The sequence below is a fragment of the Lepeophtheirus salmonis genome, chromosome 6, assembly GCF_016086655.4.
Source record: "Lepeophtheirus salmonis chromosome 6, UVic_Lsal_1.4, whole genome shotgun sequence".
Taxonomy (NCBI): Eukaryota; Metazoa; Arthropoda; class Copepoda; order Siphonostomatoida; family Caligidae; genus Lepeophtheirus; species Lepeophtheirus salmonis.
The window spans coordinates 19,332,038-19,350,953 of NC_052136.2; the positions used below are offsets into that span (position 1 = coordinate 19,332,038).

General features: G+C 32.1%; 1 protein-coding gene across 1 annotated transcript in view; it reads left to right on the plus strand.

Annotated features, from left to right (window-relative positions):
• The window catches only part of LOC121119903 (uncharacterized), a 58,614-nt gene that overhangs the window by 422 nt on the left and 39,276 nt on the right, over window positions 1-18,916 (plus strand). The window lies entirely within an intron of this gene.

The following is an 18,916-nucleotide window of genomic DNA, read 5'->3' on the forward strand; positions in this document are numbered from 1 at the left end:
TTCTAAACAGAGTTGTCCATTAAAATTGAACACTGAATTTTAAACTTCAACAAGATATAATTTAATATATAACACTAGAATTTCAACAAAATTAATATTATAAATAGATGTGTCTCTGATCTCTCTTACTAATTAATGGAGCTGCCCTTAGCGGCAATTATGGCTTTCAGGTGGTGTGGAAGGCCTCCTATACACTGCAGATGTATTCCTCTATCATGGCGTCCCAGTGCTGGCTGACAGTGGCTGTGAGGGTCTCGGATGACGGACACTGCAGTCCTTTCTCTCGACATTTATCCAAAAAGTGTAGTCAAAAGGGTTGGCATAAGCGTTGTAGGGGGCATAAAAGGTTCAAAAAAGAGTTCAAACGCCTCATTCATAGGAGTCTTGCAACGGAGGGGATGGGTTTATTTCTTTGCTGGTGTCAAAAGGGCCTCTCCATCCTCGCTTGGTTCTTTCCACATACTTTTTTGGTAGTTCTATGACAAGCCTCTGATTAAGGATGTGCAACTTTGGGGCTATCTTCTGAGTATTTACGCAAGTAAGAGACGCAGAGGGGTTTTTGAAATAGCATATACATCCTATGGATATATATGGAGGTGGGGTTTAATGAATTGGGAACCATTTTGGAGAAAAAATTGCGGTGATATATTCTGCCTGATCCATTTTTGGTTTGCCCTTTATTACGAAAGCCGTTGGCAAGAAATACATATAAACACAAAATCTTCAGAGATCATACCAGTGGCACAGTTGGTAGAGGGGATGTCCACTCATATTTATGTAAGCACAATATGTTCCGTTCCCCTTCAATTATTTACAACATTGTGTGTATTTATGCCCGTGAATGGTTCCCTACTGCCCATAATAAAGAAATCATATAGACGCCGCTGATTTTAGCAAAGTAGAGATATAAAAACTGCTGGAATCCTGGCAAGCATTTATATATATTGTTTTTGTTAAACCTATATCGGCGGGTCCTGTAAAACCTTTCTGATTTTATTGATTACTCCTCCTTATATTAAAAAATCGAACTTTATAAACAGGCAAGAAACACAATTGTCCAGTAATAGTTTCGTCAGCTATGACTAAACTAAATTTATTCATCAACGAATGAATTCTATAAATGTTTCGCCTGAAAATCTCAAAATATTTTCTTATCTCGACAAAATTTCGAGAAGACTATCCATATTTTTCCGTTTTGGGATTGCATCCACACGAGACCGTTGTTTCATTTAACCTAAAATGATATTTTCTTAAAACGGCTTCTAGAGTGGAAGAATCTGAAAACGCCGTTTACGCGAAAATTAACTTAACAAACTTGTAATTGTTATAAGCTAACTGTACAAATTAAAAATGGAAGTAAATTTTTAAACACCGAATATACTCATTTTCTCTTCTTCAATAATAATTAATAAGATTCAGAGGAGATTCTTTAACATTTTCAATTGGTTTGGATTAAGCAGATTTCTTCCTCCTGTGGACACAAAACTTTTCGAATCCTATAACAATAATTAAAACTTGTTTTGAAAACGATGCCGTGTGAACAAGGCCTAAAAGATTCAACGAAATGTAGTATTAAATTAACACTTCCGTAGTCATCTTTTTCATTAGATATGTCGTTTTTTATACTTTATATGATATATGATCAGGGCTATGGACTCGTTGAAATTTCAGTGATCGACCTAGTCCCAAGTCCAACTTGTACTTCAAGGCCGAGTTCAACTAAATATTCAAGATTAAGTCCTGATTCTAACGGGAATTACAAGTCCGAGTACCGAATCTGGCCATTCACACACTTGGATAGATATCTGAATACGTATATTGCAATCTGCCTGGATCAATCTTGATGCACAATACGAGAAAAAAATGACATAACACTCTCATACTTTACAAAGTGGTCCATGTAGAAAAATATGTGAGTCATAGAAACTTAATTAGGTATAATATATGGCTTTGATTTTCATAAGAAAGAAAAGTAACTATTAATTATCTTCAAAACTAGACATTTTCGTTTCGATTATTTACATAGGTATATGTATATACAAATACTATATAAGAAAAAACAATAAACAAAGTTAAAAAACTTTTATGAATAATACAAAAGAATACTCATTCTGAGTTCGATTATGCTATAAAAATGCCAAACTTACCACAAATTGCACCTGGCAACACATGGTGTGGCCTAGGCTATAAATATATATAGAAGCCAACGTACTATTTTATTTAGGTTTAAACTTCGAGTAAAATGCTTAGATAATTCGAGGCAAGTATTTGTCTATTTTTTGTTTCTGATCTGAATCAGAAAGTTTGGGTATTTACACGAGTATTTAGGTATAAATATACAAACCGACCCGTATCCAAGTAAATGAGGATTTCTGGTTTTTTATTCGGGACTTGCACTAAATTTAGAGAAATAATAGTTTTATTCCTGAGAAAACATTGGAAACCCGAAGTTCCACAGCCCTAATTTTGATCAGGGTTGCTTTTTACATTTTCTGGGATTTCAGCAGTTTTCAAATATTTATTAAGCAAATAGCTCTATAGTTTCCTTGATTAATTTATTCCATTAGTTATTGTATGGATGTTAAACAAAATAAACATTGTCTACATTCGTAACAAAGTCATAAGACATTGATTCAACGCCAATTATTACCCTTTTGCTTAATTATTAAATATCGAGGCCATTTATGACCGGAACTGTCCAATTTTATTTCAAGAGTCCACCTCAACGTTCACACGTCTTCATTAAGGTAAATAATAAGTATTTATGTACAAAGAAGGTGGTGAGTGCCGTCTCAATGGAGGCAAGACACAAACAGATACACTCAGGGAAGGAAGAAAGGAAATAGACACTCCCTTCTGAAAAACAATCAGTTCCAAGAATTGAAGCTTTATTATATATTAAGATTATACAGAAATTATGTGTTTGTCTACAATTTATTCTACTCACATGAAGTAATTTTTGTGTGAACTAAGGTCCCACGAATAGATTGGCTTATTTTAGGGAGTTTTAAATTCATTTTTGAATACTTCAATTCACGAAATTAACCAAAATTAAGGGATTAAAAGTCTTTGATTACTTATTCATCGAAAACCAGTGCTGCCATTTTGAAACTTCGTTCAAATTTAACCCTCCGTTAGTGGGATGGGATATAATACATCCCAAAATTAATATAATTACTTTTTTTTCAGTCTGTATTTTATCACCAATACATTTTAGCATACTCTTGAAACATTCGATCAGTTTATAGCACATGCCCTTCAAAGTCAAGGGCTTCACAAAGCCCTGAATGTTATTTTGTCCAAAATTGGCTATTTCTAAAGTATATTTTTTCATGGAATAGAGGCCATATAACACTTTTCAAGCCATTCCTTAGCTTGAACAATATTTTTCCCCATCAAGAAGCAGTCTAAAATTAAAAAACGAAATTGTTTTTGATCCATCGTTTTGGAAATAGCAAAAGTTACTAGAATAATTTTGAAAACTGTCTTTTTTAGTATTAACTGAAAATGAAGTAAAATCAATAATAGCGCCATCCATGTGTGAATCCCCGTACTTTTCAGCCCATGGATTATGTATTTCTTAAATTTTCATGATTATCCCCTGTTTAGGATTTATTTGTCTTTCCTTATTTGATTTCTTTGATTTTTCACTTTGCCAATGCGAGGACAGCCTCATACAACCCAAGAGAACCAAAACTTATGGGGTAACAATATGGGTGAATTCTGACCTACCTCCAGCCTTGACCTCAAGCTCTTAGACTTTGTAGTTTGGGGAGTGTTGGAGAAAAATGTTTGGTAAACCTCTCATCCCAATTTGGATTTGTTCTGAGCTGCTATAGCAGCAGTGTCCGCAAGGGTGGGCTGGATTGGCTGTAGCCCCCCTCCTAAATTAAGGAATGTTGGCTTTGTAATAGAAAATTTAATATTTGGAAAAAATAACATTTGCAATTTAACTAAATTTTTTTTACAAAAAATATTATTTTTCAAAAAATTTCAAAAAAATTTATTTTCTATGGAAAGTTAAGGATTTTTTAAATTTTTCTCCAAAAATTTATTTAATATTTGAAATTAATATTTCAGATTTTTTACCTAACAATTTTTTTTTTTTATAAACAGCTTTGGATTTTTGTATTTTTTTTTTTTTTTTTTTTGAGCAGCTACGGATTTTTGAATATTTTCATGTAAAAAATTAATATATGAAATTTAATTTTAATTTTTTTTCAAAAAATATATATGTATATATAATCCTGCGAAAGCCCCTGCATCATGACAGCATGGAACGCTATAGATACGGTCTTTATTGTCAAGAGCGGATGTTTGGCGTGTGTTAGATTTTATTCATTATGAAGGAGTTGTCTTTTCTTGATTCCACTGCAATCACGTTTTTCGTAAAGTTGCCAAGTTTTCTGACCCCCTCAGTAACAAATGTCAGAAAGAGAGCAAATGATTTATTTGGGTGTAAATTGTACAGGATACTTTATCAAAGGGTTAGCCCCAAACGACTTTTTTATGATCATTTGAGTTAATGTTGTTTTATTTTTTTTGTTTTTTCCCTTATTTTTTAACCACAACCAACACTACCTACAAAAACGCAAGGCTTATAATCAATGCAAACATTCAAATCTGAAAGTAGGTAGGTGTGCATGGGGGCTTCCCTTCACTCTTTTTAAGCTCTCCTTGTCATGCAATATTTCATGCTAATATAAAAAACCCTTGAAAATGTTGTTCCATAAAGATATCAAAATCAAATCATGTTTAATTAAATGAAACAAAAGCATATCTCTCAAAATAATACATTAGTGCCAAAGTAAAGCTTTTGTACCAATGTATGTATGTAGACATAATAAAGTGGTAAAAGGCACTAGACAATATGTCAGCCGTCAATAAAAAAGCAACCTAGAATTTTGTAGAAGGGAGAATGAGTTATGCTTGTATTATTTGACAAACAAATTATACGTCATTTTCTAGTGAAATTAAAGTGATTACTTGATGGGAGTCTCTTTAAATTGCATCACCTAAAGAATCAAAAATTCCTCGTCACAATGAAAGAGTTATAAATTAATAGTTTTGATGATTGAAAGGGATCATTTAAGCACAAAGTAAATATTATAAATCAAATGAAAGTTATAAACTATAGTCAACATTTTTGGATATATCAACCCATCCTAGAAGTTTGAATACATAGTCTTTCATTAACGGAAATAGGCTTATGAAATATTGGGAATTATATATGGTGTAAAAAATTATATGGAGTATTTCAAATATTTTTGATTTTTTGCTGTATAATTTTTTTTGTGTTTACTCACTACATACCGTAATTGGTATTTGAGTCATTCAGGCTAGATATGTATGTAGATGCTGACTTTCTTTGGGTTTTTCATGAGCTAGTTCAGTATGATATTGAACCTTTCAATTTTTTTCCATCAATGTCTTGGAGTTCTTTTATACGCATTAAGTCCAATATCTTTTTTCTTACAAGACGGTCCATTATGGTGATGCTTCTCAAATCAAACTCCGTGATAAGGTGATTGACTGTCACCTTTCTTTTTCTTTTATCGATAACCTCCTTGACTGTGGTCACTGTCTCCTGTAACCTTAATGGTTTCACCCGGACTCTTGTGGGTGACTTAGGACTCTTAAACTTAATTGTCAATTGTATAGATGTACAATTGCCTCAGAACGGCCCAAATCATAAGACGTGTCTGCAAGATTGTTTTTACACGCGAAAAGTGCGTCCATGTTGACATTGTGAGGATCGTACAGAGGAACAAAAAATAATAACTTATCAACAGCTAGCATCTAAGTCTCTTATTTTGGTGATCTTCAAGTTAGGCAATGATCAAACAAAAGAAAAAAAACCGGCAAATTCAAATATATATTTAATCAGTAATTCAGTCAGGGCTCCTCAGAGCCTCTGTATATCATTAATGGCTTAGGTGAATTATATTGAAAGTAAAAAAATAATTTAGCCAAGCATATTGTATATGCTGCGATATATGATCCAATGATATGAGGCCCCGTTTTAATCAAAAGGTTGGGAGTCACAAGAGTTGGACTCGAGACTTACATTTTGATCACTCTATCAAAGTCTTGCGTCTTTACTTGGACTCAAAAGTCATTTCGATTTGTTCCTGAATATAAACGAATCTTAAAGTATCTTTTATTTTCTCCGGACCGGACTCAATGAGTTATGAGCCAAGACTTTAAACTTCCCTTGGATTTGAAGTATAAGGACTTTTTCCTAACTCCAAGAATCAATGCATGAACAAACAGGGCTGTATATTGCATCAAAACATTAAATCATTAATCCTAAGAATTGACACCTGTCTCGTTATAACTGACAGTTTATAGTACCCATGTGCTTGAGATATCGTTGACAGAGTGTGAAAACAAACTAACTAGCTAAACATAAAAAAATAAGTTTAACAAATATTTGGGAGTAGTCATAGATTGAGATTTTTTTTTTTTTTTTTGCCAAGTCAGTATTTTTCCGTATTTCAGAAGACGACAATGTGCCTTGAATTTATTAAGTGAGAAACCATGCTATGTTGCAATCTATCTATTTGTAATGTAATACAATGTAGCATTCTTTCAGATAAATTATGAATATTTTACAGCAACTATTAGCTGCAGGAGTGCGCAATCTTGCTTTTAACAAATTTAATTATAAGAAGATTTATCTTTAATAGCTCCATGAACTAATATACACAACAGTTTCAGTAAGCAGTATTCTTAGTTTAATGAAATAGTTATATATCAGGGGCACCTGCAACATTTTTGCAAAATGCTTGGTTTTAGGATTTTTTTTTTTTTAAACCAAAAATTGAAATTTTCGAAAAAAATGTTGAAAATTAAATTTTATTTATTAATTTTTTTATTAAAAAATTTCAAATATTAAATTTTTAAAAGAAATTTTCAAAAATGCACAGCAATTCACAAAAAATTTAATTTTATGAAAAAAGTTTGGAAAATTATATTTCAAATAATAAATTTTATATTTTTTAACAGCCACTTACATATAATTAAATTTTCCGAAAATAATTTAAACTATTGAAATATTTTGGAAAAAAAACTAAAAAATCCACAGCTATTCAGCAAAAAATTTTTTGGAAAAGAAATGCAACAAGGAAAAAAAATTTTATATTTTAAATTTTTTGAAAAAAAGTGTTAAATATTAAATTTTGTAGTAAAAAGCAAGAATTATTTAATTGGGGGATGGGGCTACAGCCCCTCCAACCCTCCTCCTGCGGGCGCCCCTTAAATATATATATTATGTAAAATACTAGCTGGGATTTTGTACAAGTTATACCTTGTACAAAATTCAAAAGAAAAAAATATTTGTAGAATATAACATTTATTCTACAGTTTAAAGCAGGGATGTCCAGCTTTTAAATACAATAAGCCACATTGCCACTTTAAATATTTTAATGGTATCATAAAACAAAGCCTTTTAATACATAATTATTTCAAAACTAATTTTTCAAAGTTAAACTATTTGAAAAATTAAAATTTTTACCCCATTGCATAATCTGATTAATCGACCTTTTTTAGAAAAGATATCCTTATAAATATTTCTTTTTTTTCCTGTTTCTTCTCATTAAAATTTTCCGAAAGCGATAATTTTTCAGAAAAAAATTATTTAAAGGGAACACCACACCTGCTGTTAGAGTGTCAGAAAATAAGAAATGACGTCATATATTTTTTAAATGTCTGTACGTATGATACGCGTTCTACACATTTTGATGATATTCTAACAATTTTTGCCCAAAAATACAACTTGAAGTGAGAATGATTAGTGGGGCGCACTTGAACATTGAACAAGCGTAAAGACGTACTGAAGTGCTGGCATTAGGGACATCACAGCCTATTTTAAGCACAATCACCATTTAAGCCCGATACTGGCTGATGAAAAAGCTCATTTTACACACACTCGTGCCAGTAGACACAATGTAAGGCTAAGGCCTAATAGAAATTTGTTTCATATAAGCATCTATATCATATGATCTCTACTTTCACTGTCTCTCTTTCTGTCTGTGCAAATCTCTCTCTCTCTTTTTCTGCTTTTTTCTTCGGTTTTTTTTCTTTCTTCCTTTCCCGCCTCCCCCCTTATTTCCTTTTTGAAAATAAGATCGACGCCAGGGATGCCAAATGAGGTCTCTTACGTACCTTCCATAAGATATTTGAGTAGCCTACAATGCAGCCCGCGGGTCATGGGCTGGACATTCCTGGTTTAAACCTTAACTTAGATCCACGGTTTCAAACTGTGACCTTGACCAAGTTTTGTATCGATCCTTATTTATTCCGTCAAAAATTGGACAGGTCCAAGGTTATAGCAAAACGCTTTTCCGAGTGATGTTTGACTTCCGCCACGCTTTTTAATAGTGATGTCAAGGATAATATACTATTACTATTAATCATATAATTTTTAATATTATATGGAGTTAATATACCATTGTTATTCTCTACGACGTCAAAATCTGTATGCCTTGCCCAGCAGTCGTTACGGTACATCATATTGAAAATTCTAGCAAGCCCAATTACATTGTGGTTTAACCTTTTATTTCAATTAATCTTGGACTGGTCCTATTGCTCCTTCGGAATATCAATCCTTGGGATAGTTTCTTATCTCTCGGTTCTTGGATTAATATTTAATGTCAATGGATATTAAGGCAAATAGATAAGTGGTTTAAGAGCATTGCATATATCTCGCGAAAAATTATAGCAAATTCAATGTTTCAAACAACGACATTGATTAAAAAGATTATTTGAATGAAGAGTATCGAGAAAATGAAGAGGAATTATGAAGAAATATGCTACTTTTAGTTACAATAGCAATATTGTTGTACTAAAAACTGTAAAAAATATATCTGTATACGTGTTTTATTCTTTTCAATACTTTTTAAAAAAAATATATTAACAAAAAAAGTTTTTAAAAAATGCATATTTGTAGGCAAAAGAACACAGTACCTTCGACGAAATATCCGTTCTGCAAATTGTCCTTTGGCAAAATTTTATTTAGCAAATTGTCCTTCGGTAAAAATATTTTAGGCCAAAAGTCAACTCACAAAAAATAAATATTAGTATGATTTGGCACACTCAAGATATTACTCTATCTTCGTTTCTACTCTTTGCCATAGCTGATGTTCGTTGTTGCAGACTGAAAGTTATAATCTATTGAGTCTTAATATGCCTTACGACCAATCGAAATCCCATTGTCATTTTTTTGTATTTCTTTTTCTATGGTCCTGCGAAACTTTTTTTGTGTGATATTAGTGTTGCAACTTGATTCAAGAACGATTTTTTCCGGTTTGTTCACAAGTGATTTTTGGGGGATACTAAAAATGGAGATTGTTTTGTCGAAAGTAAATATTATTCTACATTCCAGAAACGACAATATGGTATCTTCAATGTGCTATATCTTTTTATTCAGTGCGAAACCATCATGGTATGTGGCTTTAACAATCCTAACAGCAATCCAGTGTTGCATTCCTTCAGAGACATTTGTACATTCCATTAGTTGCTGTTTTGTGCAATCCACTGTTTGTATATTTGGATTTCTGAAAAAGGAAATGTTGCCCAATTTGTGTGTGGTTTCCAATTCGGTTACCAAAAAATCGGTGTAATTCCCAATTCTGTCTATAGCGAATTTACAAATATATGGTTTATGAAGGCATATCTGTTTTCAAATGATGACCACGTTTCAATAACAACATATGAAGTTTAAACCGAGATAGCTGGGAGGATTTTTCATCTTGTCGTTCCTCTTGGAATACAGAACTCCAAATTCGAGTATTTTTTGATATGGATGATAAGATTAAAAGTATAATCCTTTGTTTCCACTGTATTTCTGTTTGGTTCTAACTCTTATAGAACACAGAAGTCCCCTTAATCTGGTCTTCATTAATTAATAATAATCATAGGCTGGAGCAATTGTTAAATTAAATGAATATATAAATTTCGAATGCATATATATTTTATTTTGATGGTCATCATTTCATTTTATTATATATTGATGGATAGGTTCTGAATTATTCTGGATGCTATTTGTATGATCTTTGTTTAATGAAAACATCAGTGAGGTTTCATCAAGAGTAAAAATAAATTTGATCTAGGTATTATAATCTATGGGAGACCGAAAAAATTGGTGAATAAAATGAGATATAAAAAAATTCGGTGTCGCATCAAGTCTCAACAATAATAATTACCCCTGATGAAAATCCAGTTTAGAAGGGGAGTGTTAAAAAAAAGAAACCAAAAATCAACATGGTAACCCTGACAATTTGAAGCATGTTTTGGAGGAAAGCAATGCACTTTTGGCCCCCTACAGCCCTGATACCAAACCACACGACTACACTTTTTGGGTACATGTCAATGGGAAGGCCTGCAGTGTCCGTCATAGTAAAACCATGGCTCTCATACCCAATGTCGACCAGCACTAGGACGCCATGCCAGAAGACTACATCCGTAGCGGGTACCAGGCCTTCTGCCACCGCCTGGATGCCATCATTGGCACTAAGGTCGGCTACATTAATGATTAAGAGAGCCCAAACACACAAGTTTTTATAGTATTAATGTCGTTAAAATTATAATGGATTTTTTGGTACATTCTGTCACACTTTAAAATAACAATAAGGTATCTTTAATAGTTTTGAGATATTTATGCTTAACCTCACTTTTTATTCTTTGCGTGGGATCAATAATAAAACATACGATTAATCTTAAGATCTGTATTTAAGTTGAAGCAGGCTATCTAGGGCAGATGCAAGTGTTTAGAAGCTTCTATATCAATGAGATGGTTCTATAACTCATTCTCTCCATAATCATATCACCTATTAGAGTATTTGTGTTTTCTCTACAGTTCTATAACAAATAAAGTATTGCTAGTATTTGAACCACTCTGTTGAAATAAAGAATTACGTTATGGAGCTTAAATTGGATGGTCTGTCATTGGGAAAGATTGCCAAGCAACTTTTGTTGATCAAAGCCTCCATAAAAACAATAGTTTCGAAGTATAATAAATTTGTAAAAGTGGAAAACATTTCTAAGTCTAAGAAAAAAAGGTTTTTTTTTTACCCAATTCCATGATAATCATATGTACAAAGGTAGCTAACCCAAAACCAAAGAGGATAAGGAAGGTCTTCATTAATAATAATTTGGAAATAGTAGATGTCTATGTTTCAAAAATAATTTGTACGTTCAATATTGCATCGCTCTGGTTTCCGTAGTAGACATCCAAGAAAGGTACCTTTTTAAAAGTAAAATCAAAATCATTTGGAGTTTGCCAGTTAACATTTGATAACAGTTACTGGTTTTGGAAGTTAATTTTATTGTCTGATGTAACAAAAATCGAACTTAATTGTGCTGATTACCAACGTAAGATTTTTAGAAGGAAAAATATGGAAAATAATCTAAAGAATACCGCTCACACCGTGAAAACTTACTGGATGAAATATCAAACTTATGGTTGCTTTTCGTCCAAAGTTTATCTTTAGTCCATATATAAGCCATCATGAAAACAAGAGATTATATTGAGATATTATATGGTAATATTATTGTATGAAATGAGACGTAAGTGGACGTCAGAGAAGTATTCATATTTTAAGAACATTTCAAACCTAGAATATCTAGATTATAGATAACTATTAGAAATAAGATTATCCAATTGTAAATCACTTCCGTGAATCCAAGTCTAGAGTCCATAACAGTCTTTCCTCTTATGAAAAGGAATTAATCGAAATTTTCAAATAGGAATGGAAAGATATTCAAGCAAATATTTGGTTAATTAATACGTTCTGAGCGTTTTTCTCTAGATCTCTTTAGTGAGCTATATTTCACGATTAATACATTGTGTTAAAAAAGTTTGAAGGTATGCTTAAAAGTTAAGGGCACACTTAAATGAAGTTCATTTCAGTTTTGTATTTGGTGAAGCCAGTTGTGAGTTACAGCGTTTCAAAGTGAAGGTAAATAATGAGAAAATTCGATAAATTCTTCAGGATCACTACAACCAAGGTGAAAAAGGTAGAGCAGGCAGCCAAAAAAAAGGGATATTTAAGGACCCAATACAGTACTCAATGCAACAGCAAAGTGGTGGGTCTTATGATTTCGTTCTGGTAATATGGATGTCGAAAATGTAGGCCAATCATCGAAAATGTTGATAAAATAATGGAAGTTTTTCAGTTGGAACGGCATGTGAGCACTTACTACATTGCCCAGGAACTAAAGATTAGCCGGAAACCCCTTTGAAACTATAATAATGGGATAATTCTAACTATGTCAAAATAAAGAGAAAAAATGGTGAGAATATTATACTTCACCTATTATGTGACAAGACTTTATAAGAGGATATATAAGACGACTTATGGTAGTTATTAAGGCCAAAGGCAATGGCAGATAGAATGAATTCCATTATAAGATTTACTGTTGTCGGTTGATTTAAAAAAAAGTTAAATATTTTGGTTAATTCATCAAATGAAATTTTTTTTTTTGCTGATCTTCAGTGTTTGATTATATTTTTTGATAATTATTAAATAAAACAATATATAATTTATTTGTCTTATAATTACAGTGTTTTGGTTTAAAGAGCTTTACGAGAACCATACGTTTGTCCCTGAACTAGATATGAGCCAGTATGTCGTAAAAAATTTATAGAATAATTATAGAGAGGGGCACATTACAATAATTACAAGGAGGGGTATTTGATTAATTATACAGGGGGTAGCTTCTTGTAAGAGGGGAACATGTCCCCCTCCGTCTCTCGGGATTTCCACCTCTGGCTCTACAATGTATGTATCTAAATATTTTTAGATATCAATATATTTTCAAATAAAATGGTATCTTCAAGTTCGATGAGGTGTATTAGAAATGTCAAAGAATAGTGGTTCTCAACCCTTTTTACACTTCTTACCACCTGAGATATTCTACACATTGAACTATTATTTAAGTTTTTAAAATTCAACAAATTGTCACACAATGATATGGAAAAATTTAAATGACATTTTTTTTAATAATATAAGTAAAGATAAGTTCGAGTAAGTAAAACACTTTTAAGAACCACTATCCTTGGAAGAGGTAAGAATTACTTCAATTCCAGTTATAAGTCTTTGTGAACCAGTCAAATTCCTTCAATATTTTCATTGTGTTCAGTTTCAGTCCTTGAATATTTTTATATATCCAGTTGGAGTCCTCAGATTTCTTTTAAACTCATTTAAAGTTCATAATTATAATAAAGGTTGGTGTTCCTAGTTTAAGGTTTTTCTTAAGTTTACTATAAAAAAAGCTTTCAAGCCCAAGTAGAATAGCCAGTCTAAAGGTGGGTTAATGTACACGCATTTTATTTCTAAGAACTTTGCATATTATAATCTTCAAACCTTAACAACTGACCCTTTCAAAAAATTAAGAGATTCTACGATTTAAAATCTTTCTTGTTTGGGAAATAGAAAATGCACGTTAGTAATTTTGATGCTTCTAAAATATAATTTATCAAAGCATATTAGCTCTTACAAACAAGGAACATTTAAAATCACAGAACTTCTTTATTTTGATAAGGATAGTTGTAGAGGTTTGAAGATGATAATATTCAAAAAAATTCGAAATATATTATATATTGGGCCACTTAAAAATTATACACATGTTCAGGGCCGGTGCAATAATTTGTATTTGGGCGGGGATAAAAAATTATTTTTTTCCAAATTTTGTAGCTGATAGCCCACTTATATGGCCTTTTAGAGGGCTCTTAATGAATCGTTTGCTAATATTTCTCCAATAACTATTTTTTAGTAAATATTGATTTATCCGATTCTTAAATTACTTTTTTCTTTTTTTGTAAATATTGATCTAATTGATTCTTAAATGACATTTTTAAAAGGTCAGGCCTTTACAAGGCTTTTTTAATAAACTTTATCCATATTTCATTTAATGATGTTTATTGACCTCTGCAAAAGAAGTTGAATTTGTATTTTTTGATTTTGTTTGTTTATCAAAAGGACTAACACAAAAGTTACAGATGGATTTTGATCCCCCTTGGTACAAAGATTATATGTGGTCTCAGTCAGAGGTCATTAAATTTTGAGATGTCCAGGTAGCACAAAACGTTCAAAATGCATAATCGACCATAACTTTCGAACCTATTGAGGTGCAGACCTCAAATTGGTGTCTTTATATATCTTTAATATAGATAATTGATGTAACCAAAAATACCATTAATGAAAAATGACCGTAGATGGAGGTCTGCACTCGACCGAGTGCCCATTCTACTTATTTATATTTTTAATAAGTGGTTTGAATACATGGTGATCAATCGAAAACTGAAAACTTACTAATTCAATAATTAATAAAGGTTGAGTGATTGAAATTAATTCATATTTCGATATATTAAAGCAAACAAACCTTCCCTACTCCAAACTGGATCCGGAGGAGTTAAAGAAACCCGCCAAGGTCAATACCCATAGCGGGTGCCAGGCCTTCCAAGGCCGCTTGGAAGCTATCATTACCACTAATGGCGGCTACATTAATGATTAAGAGATATCAGACACACATGTTTTTATAGTACTAATTATGTTGAAATTCTATTATTAATTAACAAATTTTATATTATTGACGTTTAACATTCAAAGTGTTAAATTTTAATGGACCATTTGGTATTTCAATTAATAATTATCCATGTGTTGGGAGTCGAGTCTTAAGTCTTCAAAATATGGACTCAAGTCCATGACGAGTCTTGAGTGCTCAATCTGCATAATATTATACAAAACACAGATGAAAAGACATTGTGACCCACTATAAGGGAGTTTGTGAAATTTTCCTATTTTTGAGAACCTTTCTCTCATGCAAGGTTAATTGAAATACAAGGCTAGACCATTGTGTAATCAGACTTGCTAGACAATTTCATGCATCGTGTGGACTGCTGGGTAAGAAAGACAGATTTTGACTAAACATGCAACCACTCATATACTATGACGTCAATATTAAAAAGCGTGGTGGAAGTCAACAACAGTCGTAATCGCGTTATGATATAACCTTGTATTTCTATTAACCTAGGTCTCTTGTAATGTCCAAAAATGTACATTTGGTATCTCTCATTTGTACAAAAATATAATCTTGTTCAACTTATGTGTAGAAACACATAAAACTTCATAAATTAGCAATAAAATGCAAAATATTGGAGCATAATACGTATAGTAGCAAAATGGGAAAGAAAATTGATAGGTCTATATTTTGATTTATGTTTTGTATTTTTTTTTTAAATATATAATGACTTGAATGCATTAGAAATTATTATCATAATTATTTTCAGTCATACATACATTAGGGTGAGCTAATGAGGCCTGAGCTTTATTCAAATAAGCTTAAACTTCTATGGGTACTGTGAATAGGCCCAAGAGCGTCAAAATAGTGTGGCTAAAGGAGTTATAACCCTCCTCAAATTAAGAATTTTTTTTTCTTTTCCAAGAAAAAAATATTTGAATTTTTTTTTCAAAAAATTTAGTATCTGCAATTTAGATTTTTGTAAATAAATCAAGAATTTTGAATTTTTATTTCAAAAAATTTAATATTTGGAATCTATTTCTTGATTTTTTTTCAAAAAATTTAATTTTTTGAGAATAGCTGTAGATATTTAATTATTTTTTTTCAAAAAATTTAATAAATGAAACCTAATTTTTAAATATTTCTTTGAAAAAAATTTTAATATCTCAAATTTTTTTAGCAAAATTAGATTTTTTAAATTTTTCCACAAAAAGTTTGAATTTTTTTTTTTCAGAAAAAAATAGTGTCCTCAGCCCAAAAATCCTAAAATCAAGCCCCTCCCCCAAAAAAAAAAGAAATATATATAATCCTCTGGACGCCCCTGAGGCCTAATAAACAAATGTAGGGGACATTCACAAACCCCATGGCCCCTTAGGGAGGAAGGGGATCCTGTCTAAGACCACATCTATCTAAAGATAGTACCGATCCACCGGGTTGGTTAAGGTCCTCAGACCTTAAATTTTTGGTTTAATTTTGGGTACCCAAACTTTCGGATCCAGATTCGCAACAAAAATTATACAGACACATGCTTGAATTTTATACGTATTTTACCTAACGTTTGGACCTAAAAAAAAAATAGTATTCTTATGTCAGTCCTTATTTATTCGGTCCAATCCAGTCTTAGGACCATTCCTATTCAGCCAAATAAGACATATTAGATATGTTGTAAGACCATACATGTTAAAAAATAACTATTAGATATTGTTATAATAACATTGGAATAACCATGCGATGCAACTGTTTATGTAGATGTCGCTCCAGGCACTAATCAAGAGAAATATAGGTACTACGATAATATTATTTTTCTATCAAGGATTAAGTGTTAAGCAATACTTTTTATGATCCGAAAGATTCCTCGAATCTTTTTAAGATTTGTAAAAGTTTGAGTATCCAAAACCTTTTCGGATCTAGGATACTACAAATTTACCTTAAGCATACAGGACTATTTCGGATTATAATCCAAGACCTATCCTATCTTTATTGAGCAATACTATATAAACTTTTTCAATAAACGGATAATCCCTCAAATTTTTTTAAGGTTCGTAAAAGTTCGAGATCCCAAGGCCGGTTTGGATATTTTCAGATAATATAAGCTTACTTATACCGTACTCAGATACTTCTGATTGGAGTCCAAGGGCCGTCTTATCTCTAGGGATATTCTTGTTGGGGAGGTAGGGGTGTCATTTTAAAAACCCCTAGACTGCAGTGACGGTTAACAGTTGAACCAAATAGTTTATTAAATTTAGAATGAAGGAGAGAATAAAAACCAATCAATTCCACAAAACTTTCAATTATCCAAATAAGTTTTGGTATCTCTGTTGTATTAATATTTAAATTATTTACCATGAGTAAAAAGACGATGAAAAAGTGACAAAAACTAATTTAAAATATTTTTAATATTCCTATAATTGGTTTGCCGGAGTTGAATTGATTAAATATAAATAAACATAAATATCACAATTACTTCGTCTGGCATAGGAATTGTCTTTGATGACATTAAGTATATTTCCGTCACTAGGAGTCACCGAGTATCGAACCTACGCACGTTGAGTTCAAAAGACTAATTACTTCTGGTTGTGTTTTCTATTTTAGGCTTTTGAAGAGTTTTTTTGGGCAACAGCCTTTTTATATGTTTTATGTGCTCTTCAAGGAAAAACAGCTATTTCGGTTGATCTACTTTAAATTTACATAAAATAGTTTTTTTTAAGGATGTATTCAAAAAACGAATACTAAGTAGGAGATACAATCATTGAAAATATATCTCACTCAATAACGGCCTCAATTCGGATCCCTAGCCGTATGTAGATCCTCGAAACTAGAACCCGATCTAAATTATTTCATTCCAGGGCGAAGGAGTTGTTTAGGCACTTCTTAATGATGTGAGGACCTCTGTTCATGTTTGAATCAAATTAGTTCCAAACAAAATTATCTATCAGATTTTAGATCGTGGTAGATAGAAGGCCAAATATATTTGGACACCCTGTGGTAAAAGGGATCCTGGTGGCTCATTCTGAGCTACCAGTGCCTTTCTTACCTCCGCAACTCTTCTCCTGTCGATTCATGTCATCTTTGAGACATCAGCTTTGGTAATTTCCAGATATTGGTTCATAGTGCTACCTCAGTCCTTATTTATTGAGTCCAGTCTAGTCTTAGGACGGCTCCTTGAGACCGGTCATTACGACTGTCAGTCCTATGGTCTGAAAGTACTACAACTGATTAAAAAAAAAAAAAGTTGAGGGACGTCATTAATGACTGAATTTTATAAGTTTTATGGCATATCAGAGCTGGACTAGGCTGAGACTGAATTGAACGACAATGGAGTCTTCAATCCTAAATAAGTATCGACGCAATAATAGTTGTTCACAAAAATCATAGCAACAGCACACCTGCGTGTTGCCTCTAAAAAAATATAACGGACTCTTTTGTTGTTGAATTGGCTTTGAATTCGCTCACAATCGTGGTCTTTTGGATGGTGTGTTATTGTTGTGTAAAATCCACGAGTTGTTCTTCAATATTTCTCGCCATTTTTGACTGGTTTTGTTTGTGATAACTCCGTCAAGCTGGTATGACGATTTTTCAACACCATTTTTTTCACAGCATCGATGTTAAGTTCGGTGGTAGAGGATGAAGGTCGTCCAGAACGTGACATCTCTTCCACGATCGAACAGGACTCCTTAAACGCTTTGCAACACTCATATGCACGTGTTATTGATCAAAATGATTCACCAAAAGCTTTTTCTAACATTTTTAAATCGTTAGCACATGAAATTTCCTTCGCAACACAAAATTTAAGGCAAATTCTTTGCTAATAATTTTGTTTATTGTAAAAACCGTGGAGCACTAGTGAGGTAGACTGACTTATCCAGCTTTTGCAAGAAAACTGGTATACAGATTGCGCTCAAACATGGTACCATAATGAGAGACAATGCTGCGACCTAGAAAAAAAAATTACTTCCCTTATGTACGGGTAATTAAATTAACAATTCCCGGTACTTTTTTCACATAATCTATATAAGGATTTCCCAATTTTGTCAGCGTATCTTGCAAGAAAAATCCAGGCATTTGAAGTACCGGATTTTGTTGTTACACCCTGTATAAGTATATGCTTAAAAGTATTAAAAGTTCCATATATGAGAAGTCAACATGAATTAACAAAATGCTACCTTTTAAAAAAACATTTTTCTCATTTTATTTAAGGAGAAGGCGGATTATATTCCAATTTGTCCATTATATCACCCATGACTTACTATAATGAATAGTTTATAAATATAGTCCTTGCAATAAATTATAACTAAAAGTCGATCATAAAAAACCAAAGAAAAAGAGCAAAGACTTATTTTAGAAAGGGAGGGAATAAGGCAGTTTCAAGTAGGGCGATATTACTAAGTGCAAT